General features: G+C 35.2%; 1 protein-coding gene across 7 annotated transcripts in view; it reads left to right on the forward strand.

The window, feature by feature from the left end:
* LOC108118129 (cAMP-specific 3',5'-cyclic phosphodiesterase) overlaps positions 1–21,385 on the forward strand; it is a 109,643-nt gene that overhangs the window by 50,437 nt on the left and 37,821 nt on the right. For 2 of the 7 annotated variants that reach the window (XM_017230682.2, XM_041818416.1), the window contains exon 1: positions 5,984–8,044. The exons of 4 other annotated variants lie outside the window; for them this stretch is intronic. The gene's annotated coding sequence lies outside the window, so the exon portion shown is untranslated. Of the gene's footprint in view, positions 1–5,983; positions 8,045–21,385 lie in introns of those variants that run through there. One more of the 7 variants, XM_017230684.2, reaches the window with a different exon arrangement.

Genomic DNA, 21,385 nt, shown 5'->3' on the forward strand with positions numbered 1-21,385 from the left:
GCAAATCGCAAATGCAAACTGCTAAAGAGAAGAGATGCGTAAATAAGATTTTCAAGTGCAGTGCGCAACAACAGCAATAGAAACAACACTTAGACAGCGACGTCGGCAGCGCGATTCTGATAAGAATGCACAGCGACCGAACTGGCAATCTACTACTGATTGGAATCAAGAGCGCGCAGCTTTCTGCGCAATAAGAGAAATTCACAATACTTCCACACTCTCTACGGCAAACAGTAAATAATAGTTAATATTAGACAACAATAGTAAACAATAATAATAAGTAGCCAGTAGTCAAAAGTATTTTCCTTTGATAAGAAAGTTGAAAAGATTACAAACTTTATTTTTGGCCAAATCAGTTTTGTGTCATTATAATCTTCTCTCGCAAAAATCTACTACTATTTTGCGCACTTCATTCAGTAGAAAATTTGTTCTACAGTCGTGTAGAATTTAAAATACCCTTGAAAGGATTGAAATTACTTAGTTGTTAAGTAATTGAACTTTAAAGAGAGAATGGTTGTAAATAGACTAAAGTTTAGAAAAATAAAACTCAAATACGAGTTCATTTGCTTATTGAAATGAATATTAAATATTTAGATTAAGTTTTATATATATATTATTTTTTTAGTTTAAAATTTAGTTACAATTATTTTTTATGATGATAATACTTTAATGTACATGTATTTTACAATATTTAACACTTGTAAAAAAACAAATTCATTTATTTCTCACGCGCACGCGTTCGCTTTGGTCTTATTTTTGCGATTTTTCTCTCGCTGCTGTCTCTCTTTCTATTCTGCCGAAGTCGACGTCGCTCTGCCGGCGCATTTCGCCGCTGCTCAGTCGCTTTTCGCTGCCATTTCTCTTGTTGTTCGATGTTTTGTGCAGCAATGTTGCGCGGTGTCTGTTAGGTATTTAAAATCTAAGAAAACTAAAGAGATTTTCAATATAAAAATCGACTGTTTTTATCTTGATAATTATTTTTAATTCCAAAGAATACAATTTAAAAATGTTGCCATTGGAATTTTTATAATTTCTACATTTGGAGAGCAATTTTAAATTAAGTTTTTAGCGATAGTGCAATAAAAATGTAAAAATGCATCGTTTCCGTTAGCAGAAATGTTAAGCTACAGTTGCAAAACGTCGACAGAGAAACAGCCTCTGCCACTGTTATTCTCAACATGTTGCTATCAACAAAAGATGAGAGAGAGACGAGAGACAAGGCAAGCCGAACGCAAAACGTAAAACATACTCTGTGCGCTGCCAGTCGTGCGCTCTCTCTCTCTCTCTCTCTCTTATTTTTCCACATACGTTCATACATTCCATCGAAAGCAAAATAAAAGCGGCCGTCAGAAATTTTTTCAATTTCGCTCAAAACGGACGCATCGCATCGCATATCGCATATCGTGTGTGTGTGTGCGGGTGTGCGCGTGTGTGCGTGTGGGTGCGTCTAAAAAAAATAGTAATCAAAAACAACAATAACAAAACTAAAACACAAAGCAACCCATAATCATAATAGTAATAATAATAATCAACAAATACGCGTATTAAATCGTAAATGCTAAATATTCGGTAAACAAGAAAGCATTGCCCGTGTATTTTTGTTCTTGTGTTTTAACTTTTTTTCCAAGTGCTCCTCGCACGTGTGTGCAAAACAACAACAAAACGCCAAATACGGGGGAGAAGCGAAAGAGAAGCTGTAAATTACATAAAAGAAGCAGCAGCAGCAGCAGCAATAAAGATAACAGAAGTAAAATGATAAGCGGCAAAAAAATATACAAAAGCAACAAAAATAAAGCTAAAAATACACCAAAATTATAGCCAGTAATTCCAACAACAATAACATTTATTTACAAAAAAAAAAAAAATCGTTTAAAAGTTAGTGCAAAATAAACAACAACAAAAATCAAACAAAGGGCGGCATCAAAAAAAAAAGTTAAAAAGCTAAAAGCACAATAAAAAGAAAACACACTACAAAATATTAGCAACTGAAAAGTTTGAAACTATCGAAAATCTTCCAAATAAAACATTAAAGCCAAGAAAACATTGCCAAAGTTGCAAATATTAACTAAAACTTAAATCAAAAACTTCAAATAGATGTTACAATAACAACAACCCTCAGTGAAAATACAGTAATTCATAAAAATACTCAATTAAAAACCAATATTATATCAAATTAACTTATAGCAAACAAAAAAACAAAGACAATAGAACAGCTAAATATCGAAATGTAGACAAATGTACAATAAGCAAAAACCAAAACACTGCAAATAAAGAATAGACCAGTATTCAAAACAAATTTTTGTAAAACAAAAAACAAAACAGTAATTACGAGTGAGTATTTATATAAATAACTTAAAACATTCAAGTAATAATATAGGATTCTTAAGATATAGGTACAATTATAAATTAATCCAAATTCAAGCAATTTTTAAAGCAAAAACAATATAAAAACGTAAACGTCTTAGAAAATAACAACAACAAAAACAAAAAAAAAAACCATTGCCATAGTTTAAAAACCTTGTGGAATTCCTAACATTTGAGGTGGCATTTATAATTTAAATAATGACCAAAAAATTTATATAAATTTCAATATTCTCAGTAAATATGGAAATTAAATAATAACAAATTTCAAAAAAATAAAAAGAATAAACTTCAAACCACCGTTAAAAGCTCAGCTTAATGTGTAACCATAAATAAATTCAAATTTAACGATATATCAGTGGTAAAATCTCAAAAAGAAAAACGAACAATAAAATAAGTGTAACAAAATAAAATAATTTAAAACCTCAACATTAAATTAGGAATGATCTAAACCACCATAAAAACCTTTACTTAGCAGTCTAAACATATTGGAAAAACATACCCTAACAGTTTTAAAACCGTCATAAAAACGAATTTCGAAAGTTAAACAAAAAAGTTATAGCCAAAAATAAAACTAATATTTAACTACTTCAGAAATTTCCAATCAATTTTACAAATTCTTCGAGTTTTTAGAAAAAGAAATCAAAATTTATAAAATTTTCGCAAACAAATTTCATCAAAAATTGAAAAAAAAAACTTCAAAAATCCTTTAGAAAGAACATAAAACCAAAAATTTTTGTTAAAACTTTTCATAAAATTCTAGAATGCCACCGCCGCGACGTCGACGCAGCACTCTGCTTGCGTGATTGGGTGCGTGCGCCTAGAGTACCTATGTGTGTGTGCGTGTGAGCTTCTGAACTGGCGGCCAAAAGTGACGACGACGCCGACGTCGCCGTTGCAGCGCGTCCAACGCCGCCGGTAGCAGCAACAACAACACCGCCACCAACAGCTGCAAGAGCTACAACTACAACAACAACTGCAACACCAACTACCACTGTAACAACAACAACAACAACAACAACATATAGATCGCGAAATCTTCTGAAAGCCACCGCCAAAGTGAAGAAGAAGAAGTGGAAGCAAATCTCCTTTGTTGACGATCAGCAGCGCTTGAAACAGGCAGCAACGTCGGCAGAGCGCAAACGTTCAACCAGCAGCGCCCCGCCCGCCCTCGAGACCCACGGCCCCCATCGTTTGGGACGCTTTCTGCGTCAAAAGACCAGCGAAACAAGCAGCGCTGCAGCAGCAGCAGCGTCGGCAGCGGCTGGACGCCGCAAATCATCGGCAGCATCGATTATCGCAGCAGCGGCGGCAGCGGGCGCTGCTGGATTGCACAACAACAATAGCAGCAGCTGTGCGGCGACCGCTAGCGAGGAGCAGAACTCGAGCGGTACGCTAACGGGAAGCGGCATCGGCGGCAGCAGCGGCTGTAGCGGTAATACTTCGACGTCGACGTGGTGCGGTAGCATCAATTTCCTGGTGTATATGGTGTGCTCGTTCTGCTGTTGTTGCTACAACTTCCGCAATTCGCCATCTAGGTGAGAAATCGGAACTTACGATAAGTTCTCGCATTAGAAGTGATATCTATAAAGAAAAGGGAATTTTATATTGCTCTCAGTTCTATAGTTTTTTTATATATATTGGCTTAGATGATAAGCAATTCAGGAGTCTCTCATCTAAATTAAGAAACAGCGCATCATCGATAAAATATTGAAATTACAGCAATTACTTTATAGAAAGTATAATATTTATCATCATTTTTATCATACATTTAACTAAAGCTAATCGTATTTCTTTAATGTTTTCCCTAATGACATTTTGACACTATGGGCCATAAATTTTCAATGTTTAATAACATTGCCTTTATATCTGTGTTGGTATATACCCCTGGTTCCATATACCATGGGGATCTGTCTCCAGCGATATCTATAATTAAGTTGTTAGAATTCTATTCATAAACTATACGTCTACCCGCGAGTTGTGCCATTTGTTTAATAAAGCATGACCGAATCCCCATGCAAAGCAAAGCTTATCTAACCGCAAAAAATACAAAAAGCAAAACAGAAATCAGCAATGAGTGAAAAAAAAAGTTACTTTCAAATTGCAGGCAATTTTGATAAACCACGATCTGTTGGCACATGCGATATAGAGTAAACTCACAAATGAATAGCCCAAGAAGATCAATCAGAGCATGTGATATTCATTAGTCCGAGCAACGTATGAATTAAATTATAAATTCATTATAATTATAAATTAATTCTGATTCCGAAACTCAAAGGAGTCACGGGAATTATTCGTTATGGGAATTTACTTTTAAAAAAATATGATTGATTCTACTGAGAATATAAGCTTAATCACAAGCTTATTATTAAATTAATAGAATATTTTCATTTTTTAAATATTTGATTATCAATATCGAAAAAGAATTGTGACCGATAAGCCTATCGATAATATTATCGAAGTTATCCTTTACATATTAAATAAAATAATGGAGATGAAAAGGATTAAAATTAAAATTATCGAATAAATACCAAATGGATATGTGGATTAATGAACTAACTGAATTACGAGTCGATTCGCCAGCAAATACTCGACTCAAGACATTCCAATCAAGGAAGATAATATCCTGGTGGCCATTATCATCAATGATTCGTCCACCCTCATCTGCCCCTCATCTTAATTTTCTCGCCCATTTTCGACCCGTTCTGCAATCGGTAAGCTGCTTGCTGTGAAACCCACTTGGGACTAATTATTACTTGGCCATCCTGCCATATATCCTTTAGAAATCAAAAGAAAGAGACGGGGCAACTGTCGTCGCACGTTGTGAAAGAGATGTAATGATGCGGGACTCTGTTCAGGTAGCACGGCTGCGACGTTGGCAGAGAAAAGCAAAGAGAAAAGCGTCTTGCTTTTTTCTTCTTCTTGTTTTTTTTTTTTTTTTTTTTTTGTATTTGGCGCAATCAAATTTTAGGCGCAGATTAGAATGCTGCGAGGTCAAAGTTCAAGGTTGCACACCCCCAACAAAAACAGGGGTGATTTTTCCAAAAACCCCCCTCGACCTCTACCTCACATATTCAAATTCCTATATATATACATTTTTTTTTGTTGTTTATCTGTTTGTTTCACATTTGGCAATTAGCATTTAACGCCTGTTATTTTCCTTTCGTATTAATTGCGTAAAATGTTAATCTGCTCAACTTGTCACCTAAATAACGTAAAGAACAACAAAGACAAACCTCAAAAACCCGAGCCCCAAAATAAGCAAAAACAACACCAAAGATTCCCACAAGAAGCTGGGAATATATAAAGCCACCCACTCGTTTCAACTTCCTAGAGAACTTCAAAGGTCGTTGATGATATACATTTGGTTACACGAAAATTCAACTGCTAAATATATTTATTATATTGCAAATAGAAAACCACATTGTTCTTAATTAAAAGAGAATTTAAATAAATCTGAATTCCAGAAAATAGGCTTATAAGTTCTAGAACAAATATGAAATCTAAAAGCAATCATTTTTTAATTTTATAGTAGACTATTAATAGTAAGTTATCAACTTAGATACTTACTTTCTTATTTATTAAGCTGTTCGATATTACCTTCAAACAGTTATTTTGTCACACTAAAATTCCTGTTGTTCAACATTGATAGAAATATGCAGAAGCATATAAAAAAGGTATTCTTAATACTCTTCATTATATTTTGATGTACAAAAATTAAAAACTTGACTATTAATCCCAGCTAATTAACCGTTTTATTCTCCTTTTCTCTTTGCAGGTAAGTCGATTATGTGAACTATCCACATTGTAATTAATCGAACAACTCTGGTAAGCCTATTTGCATTGGCAATTGAAAACAAAGCATTAAAATCTAAACAATAAGCTGATTTCGCAAATTGCGTATACGCCATGTTTAACGGGTAATTTCAAGATGCGTACTTGGCATTTAATTTTGGGCAACTTATGTAATTTCCAAATCAATAGGCTAATATTGCTTAAAGATGCGTAATTATATAGGATTTGTTTTAGGGTCCAGCATTAAATTGCTTATTTCTATTTCTATTTAAACTCTATATATTTGTTTCGAACTATTTACATTTGTTGGGGGCCGGTCTGCATTGTTGGTGTGCTTTATGTTTTTGTTCTTTTTGTCTGATAAGGGCTTTGGTGATAAGAATCCAAAAGAGTCGGCATGCTTTGTAGAATCCACCGAAAGCCCCACAGAAAAGCAAATAAATTCGAGGCTATTGTCGTTTTTACTTTTTATCACATGTGATAAATGAGTATGGAGAAGCAGCCAAGAAGATTAGCGAATATACAGTATAACCTATTGGCTAACGATTTAGTATTAAAACAATAGGTATACCATATATATTTATTAAATATTTCTATCAAAAAAGCTGTCAACTTTTTAAAATGTGTGACACTAACTTTTTGATAGTAAACTAATCAAAAAAAAAAAACTTTTTGACAGTCAATTAATATGGGAAAAATTGCCATTAAATTGATTGCACACTTGACTTGATTGCCGAAACCAGAAAATGGCTTAATTTAATAAGCTGGCAAAGTATGACACCGAATTTATGGCTGCATAAATCACACATATGTACTTACACATGTACATATGCAGATTTTACATGTGTCTGAATTTGTATTCCCCGAACAACAATTTCAAAAGTCTCCCCCTTTTTTCTATACATATATATATATATATATTGCCAGACTTTTTTTTTTGCACATCCCAATTTTTTTACGGCACTTTTTTGAGTCATTGTGCAAGAAGTTAAAAAAAATAAAAACGGAAAATAATGAAAAAAAAAAAAGGGAACGACGACGCTATGTCTGCCCGATCTGCTTGTAATTGGATTTCCGCTGTTTGTCAAAGGGAGAGGGCAATACTAAAAAGAGAGAAAAAAAGAGATGGTAAAGGAGGGGAATAGAGAGGGAGAGAGCACTAGTCAGCGGCAGCTGTTTGATGATGAATCTCAAGTCGCTGTCTCATTACAACTTTCAATTTCAATTGCTTCTTTTGCTTCTATTCGTCCTCTCTTTTTTGCATTAGGCTAAGCATCTACGCTCTCACGCATGGCGCTTATTTTATGCTACACTGGGAAAAAATATATTGCTTCTTTAGAGTTTATCAGCGGAATTGGATACGTTTACGAGATTGCGAGTATTCACCTATGTATAATCATCATATAGTGATAGCATAACATAATGGTTGATTTTAAGAGCATTTCTCTTAGTGTAAATCGTCCATCCCGCTCGCACTCTCTGCATGTCTCTGCTGGCTCGCCTTCGCCTCAATTCGAATTCGTTTTTCGCCTCGCTTCGCTTCGTTTTTCGCCGTCTACTGCTCTGCCCGCGGCAACAGCGACGCCGGCGCAGGGTCTCGTTTTCGCTTTCGCTTCGCATCGTTTTCATCGTTTTCGTCGTTTTCATCGTCTCCGTCATATAACAACGTTCGCCATTCGCTCCGCACACACAATTTGCGTTTAAAAGAATACGGCAAAAACGCAAATCGCGAAAATCGGTGCACAAATTCGTAAAACTCGAAAAAATCGTTTCAAAAATCGCGGATTAATCAGGCAACAAAAGACAACCAAAAATACAACGGCGAAATCGAAGTGTGTGCATAATATTAAGACGAAGAAGAGATAAGGAAGAAGAGGTGGATGAGAAGGTGTTGTAAAGGGAGAGAGGGGAAGGAAAAGCACAATTGCAAAAGGCGAAAACAAGTGGAACTGGCAAATAAACAAAACAGAAAGGAAGAAGAAGAAGAAAGGGGTAGAGAGACGCAGAGAGAGAGAGCTAGGAAGAAAGCGCGAGAGAGAAAGAGAGCAAGTGTGGCGCAAGAAAAACAAAAACAAAACTAAATGAATTAGAAAAACAAATACTTAAAATTTTACATTTAAATAATTCTAAGATTATTAGAAAAATACAAAATAAAACCAAGTCAATTATAAAAAGAGAACATCAAGGTTAAAACAATATAAATCTGAATTAGCTAAGAAAAAACACAATTTAATGCCAATATGTCTATTAATATTAAATAAAAAACAAAAATATACAGTAAAGTAACCCAAAAACACAAACAAAACGGCAAACCAAAAAGTCTACCAATCTCTGACGAATTTTAATGTTTTCAATTAATTGCTGCGGCCCAGTTTTAAATGTTGCGATAAAAAAAAAACGAAAAGCACAAACAAACAAAAAAAAAAAGTTTTTTTGCCGGCCGCACAAGACGACGCTGGCGTCAGCGTTGACATCGGCAGAGCAGCGGCTGTTGATTTTTATCAGAGCAACAACTACAAACTAAGAAAAAAAGAAACAACCAACCAAAATGAAAAATCTTTTTTGAGTCCGCACAAACATGTTTATATGTTTGCCTATTTTTTGTTTTTTAACACTAAACAGTTTTTACTTTATTTTTTTTATGTGCTTTTGATAAGATGTGTGAAAAAGGGTATATAAATTATGGTACAATAGTTTACAATGAAGATAAATGATCGTAATTTGATCATAATTGATAAGCTTAATGGCTTTTTGTCTTTTGCAAAGCTATTAGTTGTACCTTTTTAATTTTGCTTATATTATTATTATTGTATGTACAAAAATTGATGTTGATCAAAAAATATTTTATTGGAATGTTTAAGTAAACTAGCTTTGCGATCTAGCAAGATCTAGATAGAACTTTTTTTTGAGAAACATTTTGCTTTTCACTGGAAGTTCTTTCCTCGGCACTTTCCCTCTGATTTTATTTTCTATTTCAACTAATTTGATATCATCTTCTTCGGCTCCTGTTGTGCATTCAAACGAAAACGAGAACGAAAATCAAATCAAATCAAATTGAATTTTCCGCTCCCGTTTTCCACTGAATGGGATCCCTCAGACTCCTCTCTCTCTCCTTCGTTCTTTTCGACCTATGTATACCCGTCTCTGGTTTTTAAGCCGGCAACGTTGCCGCTTTTCATTGCGAAAAGTTTAACTCCATCGTCCATCGCGCGTTGATTTCTTAAATGTAATTTACCACGGGTCCGGCTTTTGGATCCGGTTCCCTTTTCATTTCCCTGTTCCCGGTTTCACGATTTCCCCTGCTTTTTCCACGACATTCCAGGCTCACCACGCCCCCAACATTTATCCTATTTATTTGCGAGGCAAAATTCTATTTGCTGCTTGGCTTGGCCGGCGCAAATCGAAATCAAAGCGAAAATTGTAAACAAACGGTTGGTTGAAAATCCAGAGTTAACATTCTGTTTTGCATAAAATCCAACAACTTTTCGCCTAAACAAATCAAAAGTTTTTCCCCCAGTTGACACTGAGAGAAATAAAAGTTTAAGTAATGCTTAATCAAAAACTTGACAGGACAAACTTTAGTTAGAAACATAATTTGAATACCATTGTCAAGTTTATGTCTTCCAGTCTTATTTCGGAATTTGCTGTTGCTTTATTATAAAGTAAATATGTGGCATTAAATAATTAGTTGATGATAAACTAGATACAAATTGAATATAATAAAAAGGTGTAGGATATATTGTAGTTAGCTCTGTTTTCCATTTGGGTGGCCTCTCTGATAGAACGTTGAATAATATTCTGGTCTGTCACACACGAAATGGGCCATAATTCCAAGTCGTAGTTCTAGTCACGTATCGGCTATTAATAAAACCTCGAGACAATCCACGGAATTCCAAAGCGTCTTGGTGTACCCAACACTCTCCCCTTTATTTTTCTGCAGCCTCGTTTAATTGTGCGGTGGTTATATTTTGATGATCATGACTATGCTCTTATTTGCCACATTTATGCATTTAACTTAGTTCATTAAATGATGGTTATGAAGCTATTAAAGTTTAAAAATAGTTGAAATCTTTGCTGAGTGAATTTTTTACGACTGCGATTGTAGGTTGTTAGAATGCAACGTGAAAACAGGGAACTATACATCTATAAATCAGAAATTAATTAATTTATAGTTAAAAATTTATATAAAATTTGTTTTTTATAATGGCGTTATACTAATAACCGCCACTATTAACTCCACTACACCATCGCATGTTGGTAAAACCAAAAGGGCGAGGTTCAAGTGATCGGATCGGATCACATCCGATCCGATTTAGATTCGTTTCGATACGATTTGTTTGGCGCCGCCGTCTGAGTCTCTTCAGACCAACCGAGACAATCGGCGGTGTTTCTTGCCTTTTATGGCTCACACTTATAAACTCTAATTGTTGCTTTTGCCTGTGCCTTTCCATTAGCATTTGAATAATGATTTACTGCCGTTAGTGGTCTACAGATTTATGGCTAATATGTGTCCCCGCGATTGTTTTGGTAGCACTATACAAGCTCCAAGTTTTTAGCTTCTCGAGAGGTTTGTTAACTAACCCTATCTCGTTTTAGCCATAAATCATGCTGAAGTGTGTTTAGTGGGTAAAGCAAATAAAATCCAAAAAAATCCGAAATGTAAAAGGAGAAAGTGTGAGCTGCTTTCGTCACTAAAATCGTTCTGCCGATAAGCCATTATCTAATTGATAACAAATTGCTGACTGATGTAAACGATTGAGGGCCGCTCGTTGTCGGACATTTATTTGATTGATTAATTGATTGATGGCTAGATGCACTCAGCTGTGATTGGCTAAGCCGTGGGGGTTCTTTTACTTGTTAGTTGTGCACGTAAAAAAATATTGTGCGGGTGTTTAATTAAAAAAAGTTATAAGGATTTATGTTTACTGATTAATTCTGATTTGATAAGTGCAAAACATTTTTGCACTGTACATATTGGACTGGTAGAATTTCATTTTACCGAATTTATGTTAAATACTTTTAAGGCCTTTTCAAAAACTTATCAAATCTTCATGTTTTCAATGGTATTTTTAGATTAATAAAATTTTCTTTCAATAGATTTTTTTTTTCCAATGTATATTCACTTTTCGTAGTTGCATTTTCTGTGTGCGGTTCGACATTTTTATGCAGTTTTAAACGATGATTTATTGGCCAATTGCATTAGCATGCCGTCCTCTTTTAGCGCCAACTGTGTGTATGTGGTTCAGATTTATCGATTTTGTTTGGCGGTTTTGCAGTTTGACTCTAAAACTCTGCCTTCTCTCTTTCAAAACAGAATTACCGTCTCTTTCTGCGATGTGTGCGTGAGTTAATTTAAGCCTGGTTTTTGTTGTTCTGCTCACCGCCCTCCCCCCCCATCCATGAGCGATACAATTTTTATTTATTGATTTTCATTTATGTTTTCCTTCCTGCTAAACAGCTGCTACACTTTACGACCCACCCATCGAACCCGCCACCCACTTTTCCGCCCAATTCGCATCTTCAATCTCCATAACTGTAAGCAATGGTGAATCTGTATACCCGACGCTTTCTAGTGCCCAATATATATACCCATCTCTTTCGCGTCGAGCAATTACGTGCTGTATGAAGTTCACCGCAAGCCATCACTCCTCTCTTTCTACCGGCATAAAGGCCCTCTCTTTCGCTCGTTTCTCACTTTTATGATTCCCATTCCCATCGGTAAATAGTAGGTGGCAGGACTACCGATATTGAGGCCGACGAGGGGTTAAGAGGTTTGAGGTTATGTTATGGGCGAGGTGATAAACTTTTCGACGCGCGCTAATTGGATAACTCAAAAGTTTTGATTAATTCGATGCGATAGCTGCATGCGATGAAAGGTCACAGGGGTTCCAAAAAGGTTAAAGAGCAGAAGGAACCAAAAATAACGATAGTTTTAATACTAACATTGAGAGGTTAAACATTTTTTTTGGAACTATGTAAAAGCAAAATCGATAGATTGGGGATGATAAAATATATTTCAGATTTAAAAGTAAAGTTTAAGCGATGAATTTGAATGATGAACGTTTTATGGCTTTTCTTTATTTAATTTTAAAGTAAAATCTGAAAGCTGAATGAAAATTTATGTTTGTTTATTTACAGACATGCAAATACTTGATTTGCAATATAAATTCCTTAATTAATTGCCATTTTATAGTTTTCTTTGGCTGAACCTTTGCGTCATTTGTTCTAGACCCGGCTAAGACGGCCTTTCAATTCCTTTGAGGCACTATTTACATTGAAAATTCCTGTGCAAGCAGAATTTTTCCCAACATTCCTTGAACAGACGCAGCAGCAGTAGCAGCAGCAATAATTGCAAAATGCCAAGAAAAACCGTTGAGGAAAATGTGAAAGAAAATGCTGCGTTAATTTCACGTGTGTATGTGTATGTTTGTGTGTGCAGGGGGAAAATAGGCGTCTATTTCATACTATGGAATAAACATAATTGAACCAAATTAAATTAAAAATATCTGAAAGTATATTGAGGTTTTCCTTTCTTTTTTTTTGTTTTTTTTATATAAATTGTGATGTGAAAATATGTTGGTGCCTTCCTGTTGCTTCTCTAGAAATTAACGAAAAATAATGGGTGGGAAAAACTAGGTCGTCTTTGGCTTGTTCCATTTTCTTTATTTTTCACATTTCCTTGGCGGAATGAGAAATTTATGCCGCTTGCAGCTCAGATGGAAAAGAAAGTTTTTATTTCTTTGCCTTTTCCGTGTGTGTATGTGTGTGTGTGTGTATGTGTGCGTGTCTGCTCCTCCTCCTGGGGAGCCATAAAACTGTTTGGCGAAATGAAAATGAATCGTCCAGGGGCATAAAAAGAGGAAGATCGTTGGAAACGCAAATAAATATAAAATGTATATTCAAATAGAAGCCGTAAAGTCTTAAATCGCTTTTAAGGGCTTAATATTAATTAACTTGCGAACAGGAACAGGAAATATGTTCAAAAAAAACTTGTCAATTTCTGCCTTGATAAGTATGGATTTTAATTTCCGTTTTCGGTCACACATGATATTGCTTGAAAAATCCACATCAACGTCAAATATTTCAGCTCCGACCAGCGGATGTGTCTTTGTCTCAAAGGGACAGTTGATTTGAAAAGAGTACGAATAAATGTGGAAAATATATTTATAAATATCAACAAAAAGGTTTTGTCATATATCTATAAAGATAATCATCTTTGTTGGTTTCACTGACCCAGACATTGTTGGCTACCGAATCCATAAAACGCCTCGACTTCGCTATATTTTCTTCTTTCAGTTCCATTACTTGACTTTTTGTTGGTTTTTTTTTTTTTTTTTGCGTTCATTGATCGTTATAAAATTAGTTACCCTCATATCTGCACCCAATAATGTGGTGAGGGCTTTACAGTCGAGAGAATGAAAATGAACTTGTTAGACAAACGAACGACGCAATTTACAGAACCCCATTTATGAACCTGGTCTGAGTTTTATGATCACGGAAAAACCATACCATAAGGCGCCATATAAATGCTATTTATAAGGTCTGCTTGTTGAGGGTAGTATTTTGTGATGGTCAAGGTGATATCATTCGTAAATTTGTTTTCTTTGATATTTTAAAGAAAATATATAATCTAGTTTGTGTTCCAAAGTTGGGAGTATCTTAATTTATTTTGTTGACTTGACACCTTATAAAATTGAATTCAAATTGCTGTTATATTTTAGCACTTAAAAACATTTTAAGAAAGACTTAATTTTCAAATTTGTTTACCACATGCGACGTGCGATTACGATTATTGTTGAACCAATTTCGCGAAGCCACCAATTAGCCGGGCTCATCGGCTGCCGTTTTATGATCCGATCCCAGTTAATTGCCCGATCTTTATGGCTTTATGACCGATCATTTCTGCCATATATCTGTGGCCCAATATATAATCACCGATATGGAATGACGCGATGCAATTTTATGTTTGCGCCAATGAAAAAAGGTGAGTTGTAGTACCTTTTGGGCGCAACTGTACAATCTCCGGGGGGACCATCAATCTGTGTTAAAGAGCAACAACTGTCACTCCTCTCTATTTGCTTGGGTTTCTATTTTTTTTTTTCTTTGACTGGGTGGGAAAGGAAAACAAATTTCCATTTGCCATTACCCTCGTCGTGTTGCTTGTTTTCTTTGGCCCTTCGTCTTCTTTTTTTTTTTGCCACTGCTTTTGTCTTTTGAGCCAAAGTTGTTTGGCAAAACTTTTGCACAGCAGCCAAAGCAAAGTCCTCCTCTCTTGCTTGCCCCTGCACCACTCGCTTTTTCTCTTCCTGGGTCAGGAAGTATTTTCAAATTGCATAAAGTCGCTTTCAGAGCAAAGATTTCAATTAAAGTTGTTCCTGTTTCTTATTTTTTTTTTTGGGAGACAAGAAGCCAGGGACTGGAAATTTGATTGGTACCAGCGTTTCACGATGGAATTGCGAGTAATATAGGGATTTTTTGGGGTAGGTAAGGAGCCTTAACTTAGAACTGAACAACTGCTATCATTATATGAAAAATGACAAACTAATCAATTACCTCACCTATCATACCCACTGTCTGTCATGATATGATATGTTTTCAATAGGAAATCCTTAGGTTCTGAATAGTTCGAAATCCAAGTGTAATTATTAAATAATTACCAATATAAACATTGGTCAAACGCTCTTTGATATTCTTCTTGACTGGTGTTACTTTATTTTTTCGTTGTTTTCCTTCTTAATGACGTGTGAACTTGTTGAAAAGCCAAAATTGGTAGGCACTTTCCATTCTTCCAGCTCACTCGAACAGAGTCAGAGTTAGGATAGATATAGGGAAAAGACAAGAGATCTAAGTAAATAAAAACGTGAACTGCATTGTATTAAAGTTGATCTAATGACCGAAAACGTGAGCTGAATGTGATATGGCCAAGGACCGGGGGGAGTGACCACTAATGGTCGCAAAGCGAATTAGCCCAAAAAATAAAATAAAACTAAATACATATATATTTAAGAATTCGTTGAATGATGGTTCTTAAGAACAAGGAATTAAAGTGAATAAAACGTATAGCAGTGATAGACCAAATTATATTCGCTTTTTGCCCGAACACAATCGAATTATTATATAAAATCTACAAGCCAAAGAAGCGCAACTCGAAGTCATCCCCAAAGCCCCCTTCCCACATAAAATTAAAGCACTTAAAAAATTTTCATTGCATACATTTTTGGGCAGGAGGGGGAAGGTGGTTGGTTGCCGAGAAACAGCGTTATGAGCTCTCTGACGTAAAAGCTCGCACACAGATACGCAGATTGTCGGCAGCATCGCATAAATATTAATAAAGACATCAAGAATTGATTGAATCGAAAGCGCAAAGCGAACGCACTCGTGAGCATTACGTGAGGCATTACGTGAGGCTTAGAGATGGGCGCGTGACAGCAAAACAAAATTAGGGCAGGATAATAAATCAATTTAATCGTATCATACAAGATTTTTTACATTAATACAATAATGTTAACAGTATTTTAAAATCTATTTGCAGAAGACGAGTAAGAATCAATTATATAGAAAAAATTCTATTGGTCTGAAAACCTAAATCCTATGTAAATACTAACAAATTTGGGAATTCAAAGCTAGCTTTATTCTCTTTCCAATTTGTATTTAAACCAAACTTATTTTTAGCCCAAACCATAGAATTGTAATAATTTCCTTTTATCCCGAAATTTGTTTCCCCTTTTTAATGTTATTTTTTGAGGGTTTACAAGTTGTCTCCTAATGAGTTTTGTGTGCTCAAATTGAAAATTTCAACTTGAGCAAATACAGAACACACATACACACACTCACACAGAGTTTTAAGTGGTAGAATGGGGGATTTAAGGGATTTCGAAAAGGCGGGGGATGTGGGTGAAAAGCTGTAAATTGTGCGGTCGGCGTTTCGGGTTCCCGAGTTCTTGATTAGGCGATGCTTCAGTTGATAAACTTGCCCGGGAAAACTCCCACTTTTTTTTTTTTTTTTTATACCCACTAAACCCACACATTTTGCTTTTCATATGGAAAATTTGCCTTCTCTTTTTTGTGTGTGTCTGGCTGTGTGTGTGTTGAAAACTTTTTGGCACAAATATTTTTATGTAAATTGTTCTTGGCATTTATTCATTTATATAAGTATATATGTGTGTGTGTGTGTGTTGTTGGTTCTCACACATGACACATGTATATTGTTTTTGACATTTCATAATTTAACTTTACTCCCAAAAAAAAAGAAAAAAATAACAAAAATATATAAAACAACACTTGACTTGCAGTTCATTTGAAAGTTGATTAGTGAGAAAACTTGTTTTCCGTTTTCCCTTTCTTTTATTTTGGGCTTCCATGTTTACCTCCGCCATTTCCCTCTTTCCCTATATTCTTCTCAAGACATTCTTCGTTTATCCTCAAGAGCCTTTTTTGAAATGAAGAGAGAGAGAGAGAGACTCAAGCACGTTTGTTGCTGTTTCTTTGCCCCTTCAACTTGATGTTTTTATTTTCTTTTGCGCATTTTTGTTAATGAGTTGTTGTAAAATAAAAGGAAAAGGTAGAGGAAGTGGATAAAGTTTTGAGTTTTCTTTTGCCAAAAGAACTGCGGAATGCTCTTACCTTATGGTATTATTCGGGAATTTAGTAAGCTTTTCAAAAAGTTTCCCACCCCCCCTGTTTCTGTAATAATTTAAGGTACCCAAAAGGCAATTAATTGTATGATATTTTATATGGAAGGATATTTTATGAGTTTCCTGGTCATAAATAATTCTTCAAGGATTTGTAATTTTTAATTTTTGTTAAATATTCTTATTTTAATCTAGGCAGCTTTCATAATAATTTAGGTATGCCCCAGCTTTTGAGAGGACATTGACAGCTAGCGAAACTTATGCAAAAATGGCACATCAGGTGGAAAGGGGCTTTTCCAAGGGGCTAAAGAAGAATAAAAGGAGGCAGGACAAAAAGCAACGACAACACTTAATGTTGCATACTTTTCGAGGTCCTTGTAACAGTAACGTTTCCGTTCATTCTACTTTTACACTTTCTTTGATTGTGTGCGTCCACATGGACATACATGGGCATGACACATATACGCATGCAGAAAATTACACACACACACATCCAAACACGATTTTATGCCTACCTTGAATTTACCTCCACTTGTGGCTGCTCATTTTCAAAGTTTTTCCAGCGATAACTAAATGAAATTAAATATGTTGGGAATTGTTACGAAATCATGTATTTTCGTCAAAAATAATCAGCATATTTGCCACAACAATGGGAAAAACCATCGAAATATAGAATTTCATACAACACTGGATTTGTAATTAAAATTTTTTAATTGGCATTAAAAACTGAAAAAGTCAATGTTTTGTCATTTTACGCAAAAGTTGATGATGTTTACCCCCCCATTCTAAACTGCAAAAAAGTTATTCTTAGTCTTGATTATTGGCCGAAAACAAAGGTATTACGGGCTATGCGAAAATAGATTATTAAAATATTATTTTTGTTTTCTATAATTTAAAATGTGCTCTACACTTTCAACTCTATTTTTGTATTCCATTAGCTTGTCGTGTGTCGTGTGCCTTTGTGAATTTTTATCTGCTTTGCATCTGCTCAATTCAATTCATCTCACATTTCACCTTTTATAATGCTCTCTTTCCCACTTTTTCCACTGGCTTTTCCTTCGCATTTCCCTTTAACAACTTGTGACATTTCTTACACTTTTCTTGTTTCGCATTGTTCTTGTGTCACTTAACTCTGGGCTCTATCTGGCGCTTTTTGCTCTTTTGCACTTTATTACACTTCCGCTTTTGCGTCTTCAGCACTTTTCTTTTGCTTTTCCACTCTTCCGCATTCGGTTGTGTTAATGTGTTTGTGGGCGCGCCTTAAACTATGCTATGATTTTTTCATATGCACTTGTCTGCCACTGCTCTTTGTATTTTTTTTTTTTTTTTTTTCATATTGTTGTCTGGATGGCGACTGCCACTTTATTTGCGAACCTATTTCTCTCTCTTCTTTTCTCCTATTTCGATAGCCTTTGAATATCAACGCCAAATAAATTAAAATTTGATAATTAATTATATATTTTATTGATTTTGATTTATTTATATTACGTAACATTTATTTTTTGTTGGATCCCCAGTTTTTTCTTTTTTTTTTTTTACTTTGTAGTCGCATTTCAAAAGGAATGGTGAAATGTGAGTGTGTGGAAGAAAACCCTTTTATGGAAGTCTGTGCCTTCAAACAGAAATATATATATTAATATACCTCAATGTGACCGCATTTATATATTTCTTTCTGTCTCCCTCACGTCACTCAATTCGCTCTCTTTCTTTCATCGCTCACACGGCTGTCAAGCTGTCTCTTTTGCTCCTTCCACGTATTTGCATTTGTATTAAAAACGCTTAAAGTGGAATTTTATTTCCTGTTTCGCCTCCTTAACAGCCTCTCCTGGCCCTCTTTGTGTTTGGCTTCTTCTCCATTTGTTTGCTGCGTCCGTCGCCTTTTTATATATCTAATGCCATTTTCATAAGCATTTCCCTTGCTCTCCCTTGTCGGTTGAAATATTTTTATGCGATATATGGCCAAATAAAATGGCGATGATGTAAAATGGAAAGCCAAATCGATTTGGATTCAAAATTTAAGAAATAAAAAGCATTTTTTCGGAGCAAATGGAGATAAAAAGCATTTTTACAAAGTTCATTTTTGTACTTGAAAAGAAATTAAAAGAAGAAGTTTTCTTTAAAAAGTTTTTGGGAATGGCTACATTTAATTTTTGTCATTTTTATTATTTCGAACAGATTTATGCATTTCTATAATATATCAAAATCGTGCGTAAATACACTTTTTATCTAAAAGCCTTTTGGTGCAGGCTGTACCATCGGGGCTGTGTTGTGTGTCTGCCCTATTTTGTGTTTTTTTGTGTGTGTGGTGTGGCAACTCTTTTATGTTTGCGGCGAAATCCTGCAGGGATTTCACCTACTTATCGGGGTGGCGGACCCGACCACTCCACTCGCACTCATCATATCATTCTGCTCTGTTGCTCGCCGGGCATTTTCAATTTCTTTTCATTTGGCCGTTTTCATTTTCATTTTCGTTATTTGGTATTTTTTTTTCTTCGTTTTTTATTTTTTTTATGCCAGCAATCATCGTGCTATAAAAAGCCATAAGCAGCAGGATGAAGCAAGTGGATGTTGGTTGTGTAATGGTCTTTATTGTGTCTGTTAACGGATTTTGAGCGAGAAAGAGATTGCCTTTGCTCCACTTTAAGAAGTTGGACTCCCTTGTTGCTTTTAATTTTAATAAATGCTCAGCGGCTTACACAAATCATCGCGCTTATGCTTTTCAAGCGTACTATGGGACTTTGGCCACACTAAAGTGTTGCCATAACGATCAATTAAGGGCTTTAAGCCGCATTCATATACGTGTATGCATTAAATATGTAATAACCCACCTGGCCTGAGGGTTAATTATGCTCGAGGGTAAATGGCAATTGGCTTGGCTTAATTTCCTTGGCCCGACTTGAGCCGTCAGCTTTCCACTCATTTTCCTGGCTTTTCCCCTGGTTAATGTTTGGTTTTTTTTTTGTTTTTTGTTGTTCGTTGGCTCCAAGGTCGTCGTCATCATCATCGCTTTTTAAACATTTAATTTCAATTTAATTTATGCACACACTGACAATCCACCATCACTTCCACCTTGTGGCTGCTCAACGCATCTCAGTTCACCGCACAGCAAAAACCATCCACGACCACTTTGGCCATATGAAACAGGAGAATCACCCAGAAACCACCCATTCAACCTCAGTGGGCGAGTGCATTAAATGATTATCAACTAATTAAGTTGCCTGGATCAGCGAGCAAATGAAAAGCACAAAACGGTTTCAATTTTGTTGCATAATATAACTTAATAAACAAATTGCAGTCCTTCGGGGTAAATTAAATGACAAAGGAAAGGGAAAAATATTTTATAATATATATCAATTGAGGAAAAAGATTTAAAAATTAAGAGTTTAGCTTCTGTTTAAGTTCGTAAAGGTAGATACAACATCTAGCATTTATTTCCTTAACATGGAAGGTTATATAGTAAAAAGTTGATTTTGGCTACTTAAATATGACTTTTCAGTTTATTTAAATTGACATCCAATAGAATTGAAAGCACATAAGCCTTCTTGAAATGACTTTACACTTTTATTTTCCTAAAAAGAATTTCAAGCTCATGCCATTTCCAACTCAACTTCACATGTTTGGCACCAATTTAAATGTAACAACAAAATATTTGATTTGCAAAAGAAATTCCTTTCTCGCCGTTTCCCAGCTTATTTACAGTTTACAATTTCCTTTTCACTTCTGTTTGTATACATATTTTTCCCGCTTTAAAAGCGGTGTAAAAAAATGCCTTTGGGTCAGTTTTGTGGATGCACAGACAAAAAAAAATTGTATAATTCTGTGTTAAAGAATTTTTGAATATATAATGTTAGCTGGAACAATTTTTTCTGTTTAGTCTCTTAAAAAGTTGACCAGAAATTGTAAATTGCACTGATTAAATGTCAGTGAAAATGTTTTTTGCAGTGTTTAAAACACATAAACATAAATTTTTTCTTCTTTTTTGGCCAAGTGGAGTTGTATTTTTTACATTAAGCGTAATTTTTTTTTTGTGCCGTTCCGCCAACATTTTATTTTCAGCCTTTTTCCATGGCTGTAACTGCTTGCAGTTTATAACGCTTCACAAGTGCTATCAATGTACTCGCACACATAGATATACAAACATATACAAATGCTAAAACACACACACACACATACACACCTATATATGTATATATACATATATATAATATAACACACAGATACACAGAAACACTGGGAAAAGCTTTGGCTTTGAGGTTGACTTGAGTGCTCATGCATTTTTGTTGCTTGGGCATTAGTACAAACAAACGCACACACATTTAGACATCAGACAGACAAAACACAACCGAAATACTTACATAGATATACATATACATGCCCAGACACAGAAGGGAATACAGATACACACACAGACACACTCACACTCACACACATAGGCAGTCGATTGTAGCTACAAGCATAATCGTTGCTTATTGGCAGCTGCTGCCTGCCATTGCCAAGCGTTAAAGATGAAAACGCTGATGGCGCAACTGTGCGAAAGAGATGGCCAGCAAGGCGGCTGAAAGCAACGGGGCTATATTATTGCCTGCTATTCAGCATCT

Source organism: Drosophila eugracilis, unplaced genomic scaffold (genome assembly GCF_018153835.1).
Source record: "Drosophila eugracilis isolate 14026-0451.02 unplaced genomic scaffold, ASM1815383v1 contig_2161, whole genome shotgun sequence".
In the NCBI taxonomy this organism is placed as follows: domain Eukaryota; kingdom Metazoa; phylum Arthropoda; class Insecta; order Diptera; family Drosophilidae; genus Drosophila; species Drosophila eugracilis.